Source organism: Dromiciops gliroides, chromosome 6, assembly GCF_019393635.1.
Source record: "Dromiciops gliroides isolate mDroGli1 chromosome 6, mDroGli1.pri, whole genome shotgun sequence".
Classification (NCBI taxonomy): domain Eukaryota; kingdom Metazoa; phylum Chordata; class Mammalia; order Microbiotheria; family Microbiotheriidae; genus Dromiciops; species Dromiciops gliroides.
The window spans coordinates 11,651,909-11,663,972 of record NC_057866.1 but is presented as its reverse complement, the minus strand read 5'-3'; the positions used below and the strand labels follow the sequence as shown (position 1 = coordinate 11,663,972).

The 12,064-nt window shown below is 40.2% G+C and overlaps 1 pseudogene; it reads left to right on the top strand.

Annotated features, from left to right (window-relative positions):
- LOC122731796 overlaps positions 1-11,015 on the top strand; it is a 32,376-nt pseudogene extending 21,361 nt beyond the window's left edge.
- The last annotated feature ends 1,049 nt before the right edge of the window (positions 11,016-12,064 follow it).

Here is a 12,064-nt window from a genome sequence, read left to right as displayed (position 1 = left end):
ATACTTCCTAGCTGTGTGACCCTGGGCAAGTCACTTACCCCCAATTGCCTCACCAAAAAAAAAAAAAAATAATAGTTTTTTCCTCTGTTGCTCGTTAGCTTTTATGATGCAGGTATGCTAGAAATGACTAAGTTCTGAAGAACATTTAGCCATCTCATTCAAACAGTGCCTATGATGCATTTCCATTAATGTTTTCTTAAAATGCACTGATGGTGCACAGAGGGCTCCATTTATTTACATCAGTAGTTCCATGGAGGAGCACCCACAGGTCATATATGGGGTCAAGGTGTGCCCCTCATGCTGTAGTGACCGACCTGGGCACAGCCTGCTGTCTCTGCTGATCTTGCACTGCCTGAGGCTTCTCAGTGGTACTCCTTTGGTCCTATGGACACAGGTATGGCTCCCCTGGGCATGTTATAGAGCTTGTCATTGAAGTAAGGAAAGGCTTGATGAGGCCTTGGGGTCATAGCCAACGAGCTTTCATTTAGTCTCAGTCCCTGCCTAAAACCTCTTCCTGACCCAATCCTTCCTTCTCCTTTCTCCTGTTCTTCCATACCTTAACCTCCAGATTGACTCTGTTCTTGACTGTTCTCCCAAAAGGCTTTGAGATCCACCATGGAGAAGGAGCTGGGTACAACACAAACCCATTATACCATGTTGGATTTGATCCACTTTCCTGTCCTGCGTAGAAGAATCCTCTGTATGTCCTTTTCATGGTAGGTTCCTTAAAATGTATGAGGAATGTTCAAGCCTACAAGCAACTCCAAAAGAATCCCTCAGGTAGACAAAGTAACTAGGAAGTAGAAAAAGACAAGCTGAGCTGCAATCCTCTCCCTCTGATGCACAGAATTGTACAATTTTAGAGCTAGGTGACACAGTGGATAGCATGACATCCCTGGAATCAGAAAGTCTCATCTTTCTGAGTTCAAATCTGACCTCAGATACTTAATAGCTGTGTGACCTTGAGCATGTCACTTAACCCTATTTCTTTTCATTTCCTTTTCTGTAAAATGATCTGGAGAAGGAAATGGCAAACCACTCCAAATACTTGCCAAGAAAATACCCAATGAGGTGATGAAGAGTCAGACACAACTGAAACAACTCAACAACAACAAAGAGTTTGAAAAGCCTTCAAAGGTTATCTTATTTAAGCTGGATTTAAGGAATTCACTGAGCAGTATTGCATCAACATCACCTCCCAACTCTTATCCAGCTTCTGCTACAAACCTCTAGTAAGAGGCAATCCAGTATCTCTTGGCACAGTTCATTCTACCTTCAAACAGATCTAACTATTGAGATTGTTCTTTACATCAAGCTTCAATCTGCCTCTTTGTAACTTCCACCAATAACTCCCAGTTCTGCTTCTGAGGCCATGTGGAGCAAATGTTTGCTCTCTTCCATGTGTCAGCTGTGCAGGTCCCTGAAGGCAGCGCTCGTGTCCCCCCTCCCCAAGGCTTCTCTTCTCCAAATGAAACACCCTCAGTTCCTTCAAGTGACAAGAACACGATGACCTTGAGCATCCTGGCTCCCCTCCTCGGGGCACTCATCCTAGTCCTATTTCGGATTTTTTAAATCACAGGCCAAGAAGAGCCCCCAACACTTTCTTACGTGATATTGGAGATCTATCTCAAGGCATCCGACAATTATCATTATGCTTCCATGGATTCAAGACCTCAGGGACATGCATTCTCCTTCCACTGGTGAAGATTCAAACCCACAGTCACCTTCTTTCTCATCTTGTGTACTTGTTTATCCAAATCAATCCACAAGTCTTCCTTGAAGGATCTATCCAAAGTGGTAGAGCAATAAAGGTGATAATGGTACCTAGCATTCATATGAGTCTTAAGGTTCACAGAGCATTTGACAGCTATTTTCCCATTTGCCCCTCATAACAACACTTTGAGATAGGTGCTATTATTACCCCATTTTATAGAGAAGGAAACTGAGGCAGACTGAGGATAAGTGACTTGCCCCGAGTCAAACAAACAGTATTTGAGCCTGTATTTGAAATCAGAGCTTACTGATTCCAGGTCTTGCTCTCTACCCACTTTGCAACTCATTTGTCAATCTTCCTCTAGGTCTCTTCACATATCATAGGTATCAGTGCAATACTTGGGCAGCCCAGCTGTTTATCCCTCACTCTCCCTACATGCCAAGTGCACTCATGCATCATTCTAAAGATGCTGTAATGATTGGAATGATGTCACCTACTGGAGACTTGCCGTGGGAAAGCTCCACCATGAGGAAAATGCCTCAGAGGCATTGTGGCTTTTCCTTGGCGTCAGGAAATGACGTTTGCTCATGGGGGCTGTCTATTAAGGCTACCAGCCAATCAACTTGAGGAGCCTCCTATGGTCTGGGAGGAGACAGGAAGGAGGAAAGGGAGCCTGCGCGGAAAGCTCTGGGGCTTTTTGGGTTCCTGACTTGATGGTGGTGGCGGCAGAGAACTTCACAGGAAATTTGAGGAAAGATAGGAATGCCAGGCTGTTGGAATTCTGCTCTCAATCTTTTTCTTCCTATTTTCCAATAAACCCTTAAAAACCTAAACTCGTTTTATCAGTGATTTTAGTCAGTTTCCCCCAAAACTGGGGGAACAGATTAGAATCCACATTTAGAATCTTAAATTACACAATGCCTTTCATGAAACTTGAAAAAAAAAAACACCTCAGATTCATCCTATAGACCTTGTTCTATGTGAAGGTTGGAGAACATCTTTTCCCTCTCTAACCTACAAAAATATCTCCCTTTTTTCCATCCCAAGGTTTCTCCCCTAAACCTCTGGTTTTTCATATTTAAATGTTTCTCTTAGGTGAAACTTTTTTGCTGTTTTCCAAGTGTGATATAACTCACTGGAAGAGACAGTCCCCATGACCAATGTGTTGAACCCAGAAAGCAATAGGATGAGGTATGCATGCTGAGTGTCCTGCAGAAAACTGCAGACCTCCTTTGATGACTCTAAGCTTCCCCCAGAAACAAAGACCCTTCTTCCTAATACTGATATATTACCAGCATTGTGTATGGCAGGGAGATGTGGAACACCAGGCTTCAAAGATCTGGCAATGAATATCATCCAGAGGGAGATTGAAAGGCACAAAGTGGGTGTGAACATGCTTCACATTAGAGCCAATGAGAAACTCTGGAAAACAGGAATTAAAGATGTCATTAAGGGATTTTTCAGAGGAAGACAATATGCACTAGCCATATAGTGGGTGCAAGGAAAATGCCCCTCTGCACAATTAGATAAATGATAGGATCTTCAGCTGTCAAGACAAAGTTGAATACCAAGCATGTTATAAGGTCTCTTCTGTCTTATCCTAAAAAGCTGCTTCTGTATAGATAGTAAATTTCACAGAAACTGTACCTAAGACCTTAGGACCCAAAGGCTCATTGTGCAAACAGCATACTTGGGAGAAGTGACCTTATATAAACTTGGTAAGTAGTATGGGCCACTACCTAAATCTCTTATTGTCTCAGGTGTTCACTCAGAGAAGATGAGGAAGATTAATAGTATAAAATCATATATCATAGTGGAGGGGCAGCTAGGTGGCACAGGGGATAAAGCACCATTCTTGGATTAGGGAGAACCTGAGTTCAAATCCGGCCTCAGACACTTGACACTTACTAGTTGTATGACCCTGGGTAAGTCACTTAACCTTCATTGCCCCACCAAAAAATAAATAAAGAAAATAAAGAAAATCATATATCATATAGGGCAAGAGGAAACATATGAAAAAAGAATGAATGAAAGATTCAATAAAGATGGAAAATTATGAGCTCCAACTTATTCCTAACATATTGACTATGTTAAAGAATTAGTAGGTAGTAACTTGGGAAAAGAGAATTTCTCCTCTCCTAATTTACCTATGGTATCACCCTTTATATCTAAATCATGTACCCATTTTGACCTTATTTTTGTATATGGTGTAAGATATTGGTCTATGCTAGTTTCTGCCATACTATCTTCCAGTTTTCCTAGCAGTTTTTGTCAAATACTGCATTCCTATCTCGGAAACTGGAGTCTTTGGGTTTATCAAACAGTAGATTACTGTAGTCATTTACTACTGTGTCTCCTTTGCCCAGCCAAACCATCGATAGAGAATTTCTCTAGTCTCAAAGGAGGTACTGAACACTGGTTTAGGGGAAAAAATTTTAACTAAAAGCCTTGGTCTTACATGTGAACATGATGAATAGAAGCTGGTTCAGTAAAAGAAAAGGGTATCCCCCCCCCGTCCCCCAGTATAGTGGGCAGTGGATATAGAGCTGACTTCAGACTAAGGCACATTTCTCCCACATCCTGAGCACATCCTGTGACACAGGGCAATTCTCTTAACCTGTCAGGGCTGCAGACAAAACTCTAAGACTAAGTTGCAGAGAAGATGACAATTTCCATTGAGAGTTTGTTTCTTTACCCACTAGCTTGATTCATCAATGAAATCACAGATCCGGTAAGAAAACAAAAAGAAAAAAGAAAAAAAGGGGGAAAAAAGCAACCAAACAAAAAATCCTACATCTTGTCTCAAGAGAGCAGTGCTGGTGGCACCAGTCATCTCAAGCATTCTTCCATGCTTCTTCTCTTTGTCCATCCTTCCTCAAATGACAGGTTAAATAGATAGCTTGGTTCCAGAATCATGCAGTTTCAATGTCAAAGGGGACCTCCAAAGTCACTGAGTCTACCTATATCAAAACAAGAATCCTCTTTGTTTCCAATTTACCTATTTCCTCCTTAATCTTTTATATTTCTTATTTTGTGCTTATTTTAGGTTTCTTTACTGATTTTCAACTTTTTTAATGAATATTTAATTCACTGGTCCTTTCATTTTCTATTTGGTTAATGTATGAATGTTAAGTATATGATTTTCCCTCTGAGGATTGCACTAAATAAATCTCAGAAATTGTAATCTATTGAATCATCATTATCATTTTCTTTTACCTGGTTATTAATTATTTTTATTATTTATCCTTTGACTCATTCATTACTTAAGATTTAATGTTTAGTTTCCCTTTGGAACTGTATCCTTTGTTTATAGTTGCTGAAAAAAATTATTTTTATTGTATTATGGTCTGCATAGGATATATTAACTATTTCTGCCTCTTTACATTTGTTTGTAATATCTCTGTGTCCTATTACATGGTCAATTTTTATAAAGTTTCATATGGTGCAGAGAATTACATACATTTTTTCCTGTTCTATTCGGTTTCTACTGAAATTTGTAAAGCTTTATATTTTACCTTTTCTTTATCTTTATGTAAGACTTCTCTAAAATGAATAGAGTTACATTAAAGTCTCCTGTCACTATTATTTTAGTATATGTTTTCTCGAAGTTCAGATGTTTCCTTTATGAATTTGGAAGCTAAAGCATTTGTTCTGTGTCAGTGTATTAATGATATTGGTTTTTATCTTTGCTTCTTTTCAGCATAATTTCCTTTTTTATCCTTTTAAAATTTTTTAATATTCTTATTTTGTCTGATAGAATAATGATAATTTCTGCTTTTTGCATAGTAAAATTTTTCCCATCGCCTCAGGTTTTTTGTGTATGTCTTTGTTTTTTAAGTGTTTTTCTTGCAAGCAACAGATTGTAGGATTTTGTTTTTTATTCAATCTGTGACTTTTTCATTTATTGGATTGATTAATCCATTCACATTTAAGATTATGAGTTAGGTTTATATTTTCCCCTGTCTCTAAAATTAGGGATATTTTTCAAGTTAAGATTTTTTTCCCTCTTCTGCTGTAAACATAGTAATACTTTCCTTTCATCTTTCTTTATGGTGGCCCTATTTTCACTGATTCTCTTCTTCTTACAACTGATTCCCTCTTCTTTTTTGTTACCCCCTTCCTCTTTAGAGTTTTGTTTATTAGGTGTTTTTTTCTTTCTCATTTTAATGTTGTTGTATAACTCTTCCCCTCCATTTTCCTCTATGTCAAGTGGATCTCCCCTTTCTATACCTCCCTTTCAGGAGTCCTTTTCATTACTTTTTGCAATTTCATCTTTTGTACCCCTTTACAAAAATAATTTCTTTCCCTCTCTTTATTATCTATCTTTTCTTTCTATTTACTCCAGAATCTCATTCTCTGCTTCATAAAAGTCTAATCATATGGTTTCTTTCTTTTGTCTATATCCATCTTACAACTGAAGCTTCTAAGAGATCCATTCTAATGACTCTCCATTCTAGGAATTTTCTACCACTGGTTTGTAGGCGTTATCCCAGAGATTCCCCTTTTCCATTGCACCTCACTCCCAGAACAATGTAGTTGTCAGAGAGTACACTGCACCATGGTAGGTTCCCTACCCCACAACTGGTCTATACACACTCTTGTTGGACATTGTTTCTTTATTTGCCTGGAAATTTCCTCCCTGTATTCATGTTCTCCCATGCTTCCAGGTACCAGTTGCCCCCAGTGGATCCAACTCTACCCCCCCCTCCCAAGATATGTAGACTTTTCAAGCACCATACCCCCAGGCTTCATTCAATGTAAGGTCCTCATCTCCCTCTCCACCCATATCACAGATTCAATGAACACTAGGCAATGCACCACATTCCTCTTTGTGTCTTCAGAATGTCATTTTTAGGAGCTTCCTCTCCTCAGGACAATTTCCCTTACAAAAAGCCTTAGGATCCTCCCTATACTTTCTCTAAACCCTTTGAAATTGGCCCTCCCAAATCCAAGATGCATGTCAAACTAGGTCCTGCTTCCTCGCTTTCTCTGTCATGAACTCTAGGATGGATTAGTCCCCTGATCCCAAAGATCTTAACATTTCTTCAATATTCAGTTTCTCTACATTGAACAGAGTCAGGGACATAATTACAATTTCTTTAATCTTTTTAAAGCATGAAATTCTCAAGGTAAATCATTAATTTTTGTTTGTTTAGAATTTTATTTTACAAATTACATGTAAGGTAAATTATTAATTTTATAGCTTCCCTGTTTTTGGCAGATTGCATTCCAACAAATATTTAGGTAATTGAAAGTCCTTATTAACATACTTTCCTACTCCAACGTGTCAGGTTTGTGATTAATTTGTCCAACTCTTCATGCACTTTCTCTTTCTGTCAAAGTGGTCTGTAGTATAATCCTACACTAATTTCAGTTCTGTTACTCTCTCCTTTGACTCTTATCCAAATGCTACTAATTATTCCCCCCACCCCAAATTCCCGGATTCTATGACTATTATGCAATAACTATGAAAGCTTTGAGTCAGTCATCACCTACTGCATTTTGTCAACAACTTTATAATTTTAATTTTGGTCCTTAGTTGATAGTTATTTTTGGCTTAAAAGTAAGGGAGTTGATAAACTTAGTTAAATTTGTGAGTAGACATTTAAGATTAACTAATGCTTGTAACATCTCCCTTGGCCCTACATCCCCATAAAAGCTTAGACTACAACCACACTGGTGGGTTTGCCCTGAACTTCTGAAACTGACATTTAGAGGTCTCCATATTATGGCTCCAGACTTATTTAACATTATTGCTGTTCATGCTCTATCTACGTGACAACCACAAATGACTTTCTTGCTATCTCCTGCACTAGGGAGTCCATCCCCTACTCTTTGTCTTGGCTCTGCAGTTCCTCATGCCTAGAACACATACCTTCCTAACCTTTGACTTATCAAATCCTTGGCTGCCTTCAAGGCTCAGCCCCAGGCACCAGCTCCCACTGAAGCCTGTTCTGATCACCCCATTTAGTGATCCCCTTGCCCTCCTGAATGTATCTGTTATTTACTTAACTGCATTCATGGAACATTGCAACCCCTAGCTGAACTCCTTGAGGGGTTTGTGTCCCTAGCACCTAGTACAGGCCCTGGCACCCAACAGGTCTTTCAGAAAGGCTTGTTGAGGGGCAGTTAGGTGGCTCAGTGGATAGAATACTAGCCCTGGATTCAGGAGGACCTGAGTTTAAATCCGGCCTCAGACCCTTGACACTTACTAGCTGTGTGACCCTGGGCAAGTCACTTAACCCCAATTGCCTCACCAAAAAAAAAAAAAAAAAAGGCTTGTTGAACTGAACTGCATTTAATGGTGAGCTCTGGGCTCCAAGTGTGATGGATTCTCTCCCCCTTCCCCACTGTCTGCTGCAGATTCACAACAGGGATGCTTTTCTATGGATTCTTTCTGGATCTTCAGGACTTGGGGCACAATATTCAAATGCTCCAGGTTCTTTTGGGAGCTTCCACCTTCCTCAGCAGGTTTGGGGCCTTGTTTATCATGAACTGCCTTGGCCGTCGAACAATAGCAGTGGCTTGCTTCCTTCTTGCTGGACTGCTCATACTTGTCAATGTATTTCTGTCTCCAGGTAAGAGATTAGGCTTTGAGGCAAGGGGAAAAGGGGAAAGGAGGCTTTCCAAGGGATCAGAGGCAGCTTATGACCTAAAGGAGCAATTGAAGGAACTTGGGACATTTAGTCTTAAGAAAGACAGATTCAGGGAGAATATGAGTCATGTCTTTTAGTATCTGAAGGGCTGTCTTATGCAGACCTCTTTGTTTTGGTTTGGTTTTTGGTTTTTTTGTGGGGTAATGAGGGTTAAGTGACTTGCCCAGGGTCACACAGCTAGTAAGTGTCAAGTGTCTGAAGCCAGATTTGAACTCAGGTCCTCCTGAATCTAGGGCCAGTGCTTTATCCACTGTGCCACCTTGCTGCCCCCTAAGGGTTGTCTTATGGAGGGGGGAGTAGCTTTGTTCTGGTTGACCCTAACAAGGTCAGAACCAGGAATTTTGGTAGACATTCACAGGCTCATTTAGCCTTGATGTCAGGAAAAGCTTCCCAACAATTACAGTCATCCCCAACTGGGCTGATGATGGGCTGCCTCAAGAGGTCGTCCTTCCTGGATGCCTTCCGACTGATGCTGGACAACCACTTATTGGGTGTATTGTAAGGAGGATTCCTTCATGCATGAATTGTTTTAGATGGACACTGAGATCCTATCCAAATCTCAGATTCCATGGTTCCATGCAATATATATGCCACCATTCATGTATTGAAACCCAAAGCTTTCTGACTCCAGATCCTATAATCTCTCCTCTATGTTACCCCACCTGTAGAAGAGGAAAGAAGGAAGGAAATAAAGAATGAGAAAGACAGGAAAGGAGAGGAGGAGACAGAGTGAGGACTAGAGGAATGAAGCAAGAAAGGAAAGAGGGAAAGAAGAAAGGATTTCATTGTGATTTCTGAAAATGGTGAGGCTAATCCTTTTTGCAAATGTAGTGATAAATTTTGTTTTCACATCACCTAAATTTCTCCTCTTATTCTTCCCCCCTCTCCTTCTCCTAGAGAGTCATCGCTTATAACAAAGAATGATTTTTAAAAGAAAAAAAGGAAGAGAAAAAAATCTATAAAATTGATCAGGGCACTGAAAAAGCCTGAAAATAACTATAATATTCTATGCTCATGGACCTCTGACCTATGCAAAAGAGGTGGGGAAAGGGGGAAGATATGTTTTCTCATAACTCTGCTTTGTGTTATTCTTTCCATTTATTTTGTTGTCTTTGTTGGACATAGCTGCTCTAGTTTTTCTAGGAAATACATAAGTCAACAGTCCCTATCCTGAAGAAACTTCCACTCTACCAGGAGTAGAGATAGGAGAAAAGAGTGGCACCCTTCCAAGACTTCAACCAATGAAGGAGTTTCATCCTTACTACTGATGAAGGAGGTTGATCCTTGACACATTCAGCTATAGATACCAGGGAGAAAGAGGGAAAATAGAGCTATTGAAGCAAGATCAAACTAACATATCTGGCTATTTCTTGAGATGATCATTTGGAGTATAAACTATAGTTTCTTTTTCTGCAAATCTATAAATTCCAAGAACTCTGAGCTTCCTGTGATTTTTAAGAATTTCAGTACTCCATGAATACACACTATAGACTCAACTAAAAGTGGGTTACAGGAAGGAGATATTTAACAGGTATTGAATTTAGAACAATCAGATCTTCTTCATCCTAACAGGAACATGTCCATTGGATTGATTCTTACAACAGAGCAGGTTGGGGCAATTCTGGGCCCACTGGTGAAAATACTCAAGCACTACATGCCAGCCATGCCACAGATCATCTTTGCAATCATAGCCATCACTGCCAGCCTTGTGATCTTCTTCTTCCTCCCTTAAACAAATAACAAGCCAATGCCTGACATCATCCAAGATATACCACCTGTGGCATCTTGGGAAGGTCACTTAACTTGTCTAAGCTTCATTTTCCTCAACTGTAAAAAGAGGGAATTGGACTAGATGAATGAATACATGCGTGACTTTATTTAGCACTTACTGTGCGTTTAATAAAGCTTTGTGCTAAGCACTTGGGAAACAAATACACAAAGATTCAAGCCCTACCCTCAAGGAGCTTACATTCTACTAGGGGAAGAAAAATATATACAACAGAATTAGGGTCCTATTCGAATGTTTTGGTCTGGAGAGTCACAGAGAAGGTGAATAGAGACACAGGGGAATTGATTGACAAGGCTTTTTCAGAAGCAATAGCAATATTGTTTTCTGGAAAGGGGGTGAAGTAGTGAAGAGTGCTTATAGGGACTGGGTGAAGGAAGGTATTCCATGACATTAACAAGAAAGGTTAGGAGGGAAAGAGAGGCATCACTCCTCCTGGGAGCAGCTAGGTGGTGCAGTGAATAAAGCACTGACCCTGGATTCAGGAGGACCTGAGTTCAAATCTCACCTAAGACACTTGACACTAACTGTGTGACCCTGGACAAGTCACTTAACCCTCATTGCCCCACAAAAATAAATAAATTAATGAATTAATAAATGAGCAAGTAAATGAATGAATGAATGAATAGGTGAATGAATGAATAAATAAATAAATAAATGAAGACACAGAAGGAGTGGTCAGAGAGGTAGGAGGACAATAAGAAGAAAACAGGGTCTGGGAAGCCAGGGGAGGATAGAGAGAGGAAAAAGGAGAGGGCCCTCACATGTTTCCTGGTTTTAAGGGATCAAAAAGAAGATGGGGAGCAGGGAAGAAGAAGAAGAATATGGGGAGCCAGAGAAGGAGATAAAGAGTGGTTAGAGGCTTACATGATCTGATGCAAAGTGAAGTTTACTGTAGTCACAGTAACAGCAACATTGTAAGATGATCAACTATGAATGGCTTAGCTATTCTCAGCAATACAATGATCCAATTCAACTCTGAAGGACTGATGAGAAATGTGACCATCTCCAGAGAAAGAATTGGCGCCATCTGAATACAGAGTGAAGCATCATTTTTTCAGTTTCTTTTTCTTAAGGTGTTTTTTTGGGTTGTTTTCTTTCACAACAGGACTAACATGGAAATGTTTCACATGACTACACATGTATAACTTACATTGAATTGTTTGCATTCTTTGGGGGGGGGATTGGAGTTAAGTGACTTGCCCAGGGTCACACAGCTAGTAAGTGTTAAGGGTCTGAGGCCGGATTTGAACTCAGGTCCTCCTGACTCCAGGGCCAGTGCTTTATCCAGTGGGCCACCTAGCTGCCCCAAATTGTTTGCATTCTTAAGGGAGGGTGAGAAGAGTGGGAGGAAGAGAATTTGGAACACAAAGTTTTAAAAATGTATGTTAAAAAAAACTTTTTTACATGTAATTGGGGGAGAAAATAAAATTCTAAATAAATGAAAAAGAAAGGAGAAAAAGAGTGGTCAGAGGTCCTGTAAGTGCCATGGAATGGCATTTGACTTGGACTACAAATCCCAGGGTCCAAGTTCTAGTTGGCCAGTTTATAACCATGTGACCTTGAGTAGAAGGACCATACAGAGGATGGACATCTCAGGTCCCTCCTAGCTGAGACATCCCACCTTAGAGGTCATCAAGTCGAATCCCCTCATTTTATAGTTGAGGAAGTAGGCTCGAGGAGGGGCAGAGTCCTGCCAAAGAACCAGAGCTGAGATCTGACCCCAGGCCCCGAACTGTAAACTCACTTCTCCATTTAGCCACAGAGGGAAGTATTTCTCCAGTGGAATTCAAGCTTCTCATGGGCTCAGAATGTTTCATACAATCAAAAGTTTAGAGTTAGATGGGACCTCAGAGAGTCTAATCAAAGCGAGTGGGCCACAGTCACATAGGTAAAAAGAGCCAGAGG